Source organism: Hermetia illucens, chromosome 5, assembly GCF_905115235.1.
Source record: "Hermetia illucens chromosome 5, iHerIll2.2.curated.20191125, whole genome shotgun sequence".
Lineage (NCBI taxonomy): Eukaryota > Metazoa > Arthropoda > Insecta > Diptera > Stratiomyidae > Hermetia > Hermetia illucens.
The window spans coordinates 47,084,719-47,093,496 of record NC_051853.1 but is presented as its reverse complement, the minus strand read 5'-3'; the positions used below and the strand labels follow the sequence as shown (position 1 = coordinate 47,093,496).

Below are 8,778 nucleotides of genomic sequence, written 5' to 3'. Positions count from 1 at the left end.
CCAACATTGACAATTTAGTCCGTTGGTGTTCGGTCAACAAGCTAACACTGAATGTCAACAAGTGTCAGTGGATGCGCTATTCCCTTAAACCCTCCCCAAAATCCTTTTCCTATTCTCCAAGTGGACAACCCCTTTCAGTACTGACCTCCTTCAAAGACCTTCGACGATAAACTTCGTTTTAATTCCCACTTCGTTAACATCATCAATAGAACTTCCAAAATGTCTGGTTTTATCCTACATTCCTCCTCCGACTTTACCTCACTCCAGCCCTCCTTAACATTCTTCAGTTCCCTTCTTAGAAACATCCTTGAATATTGCTGTGTAGTTTGGTCCCCTACCGCATCCGTGACTGCCGCATTCTTGAAGCTGTACAACACAAATTCACCCAGACCCTCTTTTACTTCCGTATCGCCTCTCATAACACACGTAGTGCAAACATTTTTTATGTACCCTTCGCGGAGCTCGAGATTTACTTTCACTCTTCGATCCCGAGGCTTTGTCGGTCCTACAATGCCCTACAGCTTGTGTCCTTTGACTCTATTTCCCTCTTTAGCTTTAAGCGTAAAATAAGCCATTCACTTGCTCCTCCCTCTGAGGACAATATGTAATAAGCAATTTGCTTTCTGTGTATTGTCCTTATCAAATAAATAAATCAGACGAAATGAATCGATGGAATGTTCTTTCTCATACGTCGTACTATAATAGTACAGAATATAATTTGTTCGTAAGCCCAGTCTCTTACATTGGTTAACACTCATCTTCCCCTTAAAAGGGGGGTCAAATGGTAAAGTTCACAAGGCGACAATGTGAGTTGCTTCGCTGTTGATACAGATCCTGTGATTCATCCAATTTATTTTAGTGTGAATATATCTGCTCATGGGTTTGCGCACTACGGTCAACTTCTCGGGATTTCGCCCGGTATCACAGCTCAAGCGCGTCATACCCGCCATCACTCACATCACCTCAACCCCAAGCAGAGCCCTCAACCCTTTTTGTTCATCGATCCGCGGCCATGATTCCGCAATCAGACAAATATTATGACGCTACTTCTGGACGACGACCTGCTCATCATTTTTGAAGGTGGCATTCTCATATTCTCAGGTAAATTACTCAGTATATCTGCTGTCCGGTCAGCAAGGTATCCCTTTCGATGGTTATCCCTTGTCAGCACCACTCTTCTTACGCACTTCCAGAAGGTAAGCCTTCTGTCATTATCGTTACGATCGTTAAGGCCGTGTTTTCCCAACACATGTCCGAGCAAGGTGTTGTCAGAGCTCACCTTGCCATTCAGATCATCCTTCACGATTACATCGGAATCTTACAACCAGAAGTCTGTCAGAAAACAGCTTCCAGGTCAAGAAAGTGCGCTTTGGGGTAGCCTTCAGAAGCAAACGGATTCGTGTCTGCTACCACTTGACTTTCCAAAGTACAAAAGCACATGGTCGCAAGATGGAGAGTAGTATTCTGCAGAGTCCTACTATCTTAATTCGCTCAGGCCTAGAATGTCCAGTTTATATCGTTGGAATTCTCGGTCAAGTCGGAGAAAGTGAGCATTCTGAGGACGCTCACTACTGTTGTCGAAGAGCGTGCGTACATTCCAGAAATCAATCCAGCGGAGTAGCGCAAAGATGCTCACAAACAAACCTCTATGAAGAATCGGGGTTCGTACCCAACGCAGCGCGGCCAAGATGCTGAAACTTATCCAGCTTAAGCATCGGACCGGCTCTTTGGCCTGATTCAGTCTTGAATGAATGATTACATCTTTATAAGGAACGAATATCTGGCAATGAACCAATTGCAAGGCAGAGATCATGGTTATATCATTCCTCATGGCGATAGTTGATGATTAATTACTGACTCATAAAAACTTTATTTAATTTTATAATTTAAATAACTTTATTACATAAAGTGGACGAGAAACTAAAAACTTTGTATAATTTCGAGGAAATCTTGGGGTTTTTGCAAGTCTTTAATGCAACTCCATTCTTCAAACTCTTTCCTCAGGAACGGGGACAGTCTCTCCTAGCTCTCGATGTCGGGACGGCCATTCGCCGCTATAAGGTAGACGGCAGAGTGGCATCTCGTTCAAATAAGGCGGCTGTCCCTCGATCATTTCTATGGCCATGATCCCGATGGAGCATACGTCTACCTTTTTGCCGTACTTCTTTCGCGTCACGACTTCCGGAGCCATCCAGTAAGGGGTTCCCACCATGCCTTCAATGTTTGCACAGAATCCGAAGTCCGTGACTTTCACGGAGCCGTCCATGCGCAGCAGGACGTTGTCCTACTTGATATTACGGTGGATGATTCCCTTGGAGTGGAGAGAGCTGACGGCGTAGAGAACTTCCCGGCACACGGCGGCGATTTGCTTCTCCTTCATGACTGTCTCGGTCACGACGTCTGTCAGCGGCCCGCCGTCCATATATTCCATAACCACCCAGAAAATTGAAAATTTTGCTGAACCCCGGGTGGGAAAAATGGCGAAAAATCAAAAATTGTCGGATTTCCGTTGGAGATACCTCGATCGAAAGGGGAGGCGCCCCCAATTCAGGAAATGCAACATTTCTGATGCTACGCCGGCAGAAACGCAAGATATCGCGGAAAATCTATTGAGTTCGAGTCTACGGAAAAGCAAAGAAAATTGAAAATTTTGCTGAACCCCGGGACGGAAAAATGGCGAAAAATCGAAAATCGTCGGATGCCCGTGGGAGATACCTCGATCGAAAGGGGAAAGCAAATTGACCAAGTTTTTGTGATTGAAGTCCTTCAGGACTCGGATCTCCACCAGGATCAGGTCTTTGGACGACTGATTCTTGAAATCAATGGTTTTAACCGCGTCGTCCTGCGCCGACTGTAGGTCGGTCGTGATGAAAACTATCCCAGACGCGCCTTTTCCCACCTCGAGCTTCGTCTTGTAACACTCTGTCGGGTCCTCAAGGTTGCAGATGGCTCGCAGTTCGTCGTAGACTTCCTCGTCCGACTTGTGCGGATGTTTGTCCTTCGAACGGCGCAAGATCGAGTCATCGTCCTCGGGCGCCGGTTTGATGATCATCGTGTCTGTGTTAATTTCCTCGGTGATCCGCAAGTCGGAAATGTCTTTCCAGCGGGGGATGTGGGACGAAATCTTGCGCGGCTTTGGCTAGATCTGGGACTTCAGCGGGAAGGTGATGGACTTCTAGGTGGACAGCGGCGGTGGCAACTCGTTGGAGCTGTCCTCGATACTCTCCCCGCCGAACGAGTCCAGGCTCTCTCACAGCGAGTCCCGGCTCCTATGGGCGTCCTTCAGGTTTACATACTTGCCTATCTCCTCCGTCTCTTCGTGAATTGATCGAGTAATTGTAGAACTTTACGGCCTGGTAGGCGGCGTCCGGATTCTGGTTCTGTTCGTCCTGCGTGATCTGTGAATTGAGTTGCCGGAGCCATGCTGGCGGCAAACCCTCCAAGTCGCCAGTGATCAAGTTCTGACTGACATGGATGTGTTGTTTGAAGTTCGTGGGCATTCCAATCTCCGAAATCTGAGATTTCTTGCAACGCAACACGGGCTAAAAAAATTTCCACATTACCATTAAAAACATTTATTGAAAGCAGCTTCTCAATGGATAGACCATCAAGTGGGTCCCATAACACCGGAAAAATCCGTGTAATTACTAACATTCGCCGAATTAAGCTTTCAGTCTCCAATTATGATTAAATCGTTATTTTCTGTAAAATCAGTTTATCTAATGATTTTACTGAAAGTTTTTTCGTGGTACATTTAATTTCTGAAGTTAAATCGATTTTTTTATTATTTCAGTCAGCAAACTCAACAAATTCTCATACATATCTCATTATCGAACTCACGATTACCCAACTCAACTCAAAGTGACTTTTCTACATTGTTTTAAAAAAAGCCTTTCTTTCACCATTCGCCGGAATTCAATGTTCCTAAATTCCATTCAATCTAAAATTCATCTAAACTTTTTCTACATATAAAAAGTGTTCTAGATATTTCACATGTGATGTGAAAACATAGAAGCCCAAGTGACTCCAGCATTTTCATGTTCGCTATGTAAACATACAAGAAAAGCATTTCATTCGAGTTTTCTAAAACATGCTTGGGAAAAGTTATAATTATTTCTACTTAATTTCAATGTGAGTATCTTCTTCGGCATGAGTGGTATCCGATTGACACTATTTCTTAGTCTATCGTTTAAATGCTCCACTAAGCGACCCAGTTTGCGGTCTCTTTGCTTTCGAAATGGTCAAATATCACCTCTAGCAGCAATCACCGGTGTAGCACGTATGTACGTATATTGATTGCTTGCTCTATTAGACACTGCTGCTCAAAATTTAGTTTAGTTTAGTTGAACTTAAAAAAAAAGTATTGGATTTTCTCTGAGAACAAAGTAAACGGTAAGATAAGAAATGTGCTAATTATAATTACTCCTAAACTTTTCGAGTTTCAAAAGCGAATAAAGGAAGAATGATATGTATTGTGCAAAATTTTATATGAGTTATATCGTGGTTTTTTCCAGATTTTTCCGATTAAGTAGTTTTTAAAAATCTATCACTTCAATTTCGTATTTTCTGACCTCCGACCGGCTTACTTCGCAACAAGTGTTAAAACAGCACTATCCCGAAAACTATTAATGGAGACTTTTTTTTTAATATCCCACATCGATATATTCAGGTTTCATGGTTTCAACCATGAAAACTACATACAGGAGATTCTTCTACCGGCGGATTGCTTGAAATTGTATGATGGAAAAAATCATTGCACATGTTCGATCTTCTTCGGTACGTTAGTGACGAAAAGTTTGGGCATTATCTCTGGTATTAGCGCTGTGTATGTTATGCAGTGCATTGTTGTATGGTCACGTGATTGCGAGCTCGTGGCAGCATGTATCATAACAATTCAAGCAAGCGAAGTGTGATACAAGTACATTGTACAGCTGTTTATGGCTTGTCACATGGGATGGGGAAACATACACAAGACAATGACCTAGGCGCTATCGACACACCGAGATACTAATACATGGGTCAGTCAGCTACCTCTTGATTTCAACATTTTAGGTACGACCGGTTCCGAAAAAAGTGCATCGGATAGACAGAGAGAGTAAAAGGAAAGGTACCCATTAAGAGTCGTGCAATTCACATCAATTACCTGAAACTACATCCTTCAATTACAATCAATGGTTATCGTAATATTTTCACCTTAGAGAGCATTACCAGTTCTTTACAAATAAATATGTTCACCCCACCCTCAAAGTCCCATCCCCCTTCCCAACCATGAATTTCTTCTCTTATCTGCTCCAAAATAGTGGTTAGCCCTAGCTGCTTTCCTTTGCTTAGAGGCGGGAATATCAAATTCTTGGCCAACTCCATTGTGTTTGATCAGATGTTTGAACAATTACTATACTAAACTAACTAAAATATCAGAAGCGATTTTGTAGCCTATTATTCAATTATTTCCATATCATCTGCCTGACCGAAAGCCAAATTGCTTATCGAACATGCTATTCCATTTGGGCAGACTTAATCTGGTACGCAGCAACATATTCAATAATCCCTGTTAAAACCGTAGTTGCTCCTTCTCATGTCGCGAGATCGTCAATTGGAGGTCAGTGGATTTGACACTTAAAAACCGAAGAACGTAGAAATGGCTCAGATTTATTAAATATGTTAATATGTGTTCAAAAATTACTATGGAAGAGTTACATATATACAATCATTAAATTCTGTTCAGTTGGCGAAATTCACCGTGAAGGTCCGGCCGCAAAGATTGAAGCTCCATCAAAGTGCTCGGTTGACAGGTTCTGGCGCGCCTCTGTGCTAGCCAGGCTCGGGAAAGTTGGGGGGGGGGGGGGGGGGGGGGTAATGAGTGCCGCGATCGAGAGGGAAGATCCACGACGATCATTGTTTATTATGCCTCAGGAATTTATTGAGGCGCGGCCCCTGAGATTCCCTCCCATTCTTGACATTCTCAGGCCATTATTTAGAGGATGTCCCTATTAAGGTTTTGCGGGGGTCAAGGATGGGTGGGAAACTCAGGGGTCGCTCCTCAATAACTATCTTCCTCTCTTCCTTCCTCCTTAGGAAAGTAGCAATGATAATGATAATATCCGAGCTAGAAAAAGAGCTGACATAAGTTAATACGTATCATTATCCTCTAAATGGGACTTGGCACATCAACCACACCTTGGCGCAATCATTGTCGGGTTTTCGAAAACCGCGCCCCCCAGGACATCCTCAGAGATCTACATTCTTCATCTGCTCTTCTGTACCACGTGTTTCTAGTGCGATCCACTCGGCGGTCATCTTGGGATAATGAATTCTACTTCATGGGATAATAGCAATGGAGTTCTTGCCCTTTCTTAATGTGCGACTTATCCCCTGCTACTTTCGCATTTTGATCAACACTTCTGCAGGTATTTTGCCCATACGTCGATGTAATTCTTCCTTTGGGATTCTGTACGGCCAGAGTTCCCCGATGGGACCCAAAGACAGGTGTTAACGAAGATTTGGGACGTTCGCAGGGAAGAAGTTCAATTCGATATTGGTGTTGAGGAATCTGCATCTTCAGATTTTACACAAAGCGGCAAAGGCGGATCTACCACCGTTAATGCGTCTAGTAACATCGGGTTTGGTGCTGCCATCAACAGAAGGATACCAAGAAAGTGCGCTGACCCGTCAAACATTGATTTGCTTGGTATTTATCTTCAGTATGACTATGCTTGTCTCCTCTAGAGTCATTTGGCCACGACCCATAGCCTGGTGAGAGAACAACCAGAATGGCCAAAGTTTCGTACTCCATTAAACCCACGACATCCTCCGAGCAAGGCTACAGGGTGAATGTTGCCGATAGCAAGAAGGAATAGTATCGGCAATCGAATGCAACTTTAACGAATTCCGCTTTGTACTTCAAATTCCTTTGAAATTTTAGCTCGACACAGCAGAACAGTTTGGCACACTAAAAAAGGTTTCTACATTAGTTAATGTAATTAATTCAATTCTCGAGTTATAGCTTGGCAAAGAGTGCCTTATTCATAAGGTTTGACTACTACTCCCGGGATGCTATGACAGAATATTGTCACGTTTTTCAGAACAGAAATTCACAAGAAAAGAGAAAATTCTCTTTCCAAACTTTACTGCATTGGACCAGGAGCTCCTAGGTAGGTGTTGTAGGACCAACGCTTTACATACTCCATAAGTCAGAGAGAGACAGTGGGGCATCCCTTGTTCGACCAGGTGTCCATTACTGTTATGCAAACTGAGTCAATGTGTGAAATTGTGTCGCTGAGGATGCATCGACTCGTCCGTCATAGTTTGTCTGTTCGTTGTTGTTGTTGTATATTTTAGTTGTCCCCCGACGTCCCGGCAAGCTAACAGAGAGACCTAAGTTCGTGATTGCAAACGACACTTTTTATTAAGGTTTTGATGTAACACAAAAACAACACAACTTCAGTGAGCAACACTTTGAGACATAATGCTCTAAGAACAGAGTTGGTAGTATTTGCCCTGATTTCTCACTGTTGGCTGTGTTCGAAGGGCTTACAGGACAACGAATTGCTCTGACCACAGTGAGGCTTCCATCGCAACTCTCATAGTTTGTTTAGTAAAACAACATTTCTCCGAAAACGTAATGACAGATTGTCCAGAGCAATGCGCAGCTGGGAAATTTTGCTTCCTGTGGGGGCAATCAATAGCAGAAACTATTGGAATGCTTAAAGACTCTACGAATGGTTTTCACGTTTTAAAAGTGGAGAAAGGTCAGTTGATGATCAACCCCCTCCAGGACGTCTCTCAATATCCAGCGGTGGCGCATTCGTCGACAAATTCAATGTTTTCGTTTGTGGACACCGTCGGCGAACCATTGATCAATTTCTGAGATGTCTGGAATATCATGGAGGATTGAGAAGGATTGGACCCAAATTTCTCCCTCGCCCTCTCACAGAAAAACAATGGGAGTTTCGAGGCATGTTTTGAGCTTAAAAATCAGCTCAAAAAGGACCCTGAATTTTTTCTCAAGGTACTTACTGGTGATGAACCGTGGTGTTATGCGTACGACCCCGAAACAAAGCAGTTGACAAGTCAGTGGAAGATAGCTGACTCTTCTTGTCCCCAGAAAGGCCCCGAAGTGAAGTCAAGCATCAAGACAATGCTCATTTGTTTATACGTTTACGGAGGTGTTATGCATGCCGCGTTCGTTCTTCCGGATCAAAATCTCACCCAGAAGTTGAATTTGTAAATTTTGAGATTGAGATTGAGGGGGATATTCGAAAGAAAATGGCAGATCATTGGCGCGCAGTCAATTGGTTCTTCCATCATGACAACGCCCCACATTGCCCTTTCCCTAATGCAATTTCTGATCAATTGCCCGATGGTTCATCCCTACCGGAACTAAGTAGTTCCCTGTGATTTCTTATTGTTTCACAGATTCAAAAGAGACATGAAAGGAAAGCGTTTTACCGCTGTGGAGAAGGCAAAACAAAAATCGATGGAAGGCATAGAGGATACTCCGATAAGTGAATTTCAAAACTGTTTTGAGCAATGGAAGAATCGTTTGGAAGTGCCTTATGGACAATGGGAAATATTTTGAAAGTGATCAGTGTGAAAATATTAAGAAATAAAGAAGCTATGACGAATTACCTTGTTTTTTGAGACCTCCTACGAAACCCTTCGCTGTTGTAAATTGACTGATATCACACTGATGAATTGAGCGTGTTACAACATTCTATGCAAGACCATAACGATGGACTGTCGTATCAGGACTACGATATACTGTGGGATACAATGTGG

The 8,778-nt window shown here is 43.1% G+C and overlaps 1 pseudogene; it reads right to left on the bottom strand.

Moving 5' to 3' along the window:
* Nucleotides 1–2,022: 2,022 nt before the first annotated feature.
* On the bottom strand, nt 2,023–3,508 carry LOC119657092 (annotated as a pseudogene).
* Between the last annotated feature and the right edge of the window lie 5,270 nt (nt 3,509–8,778).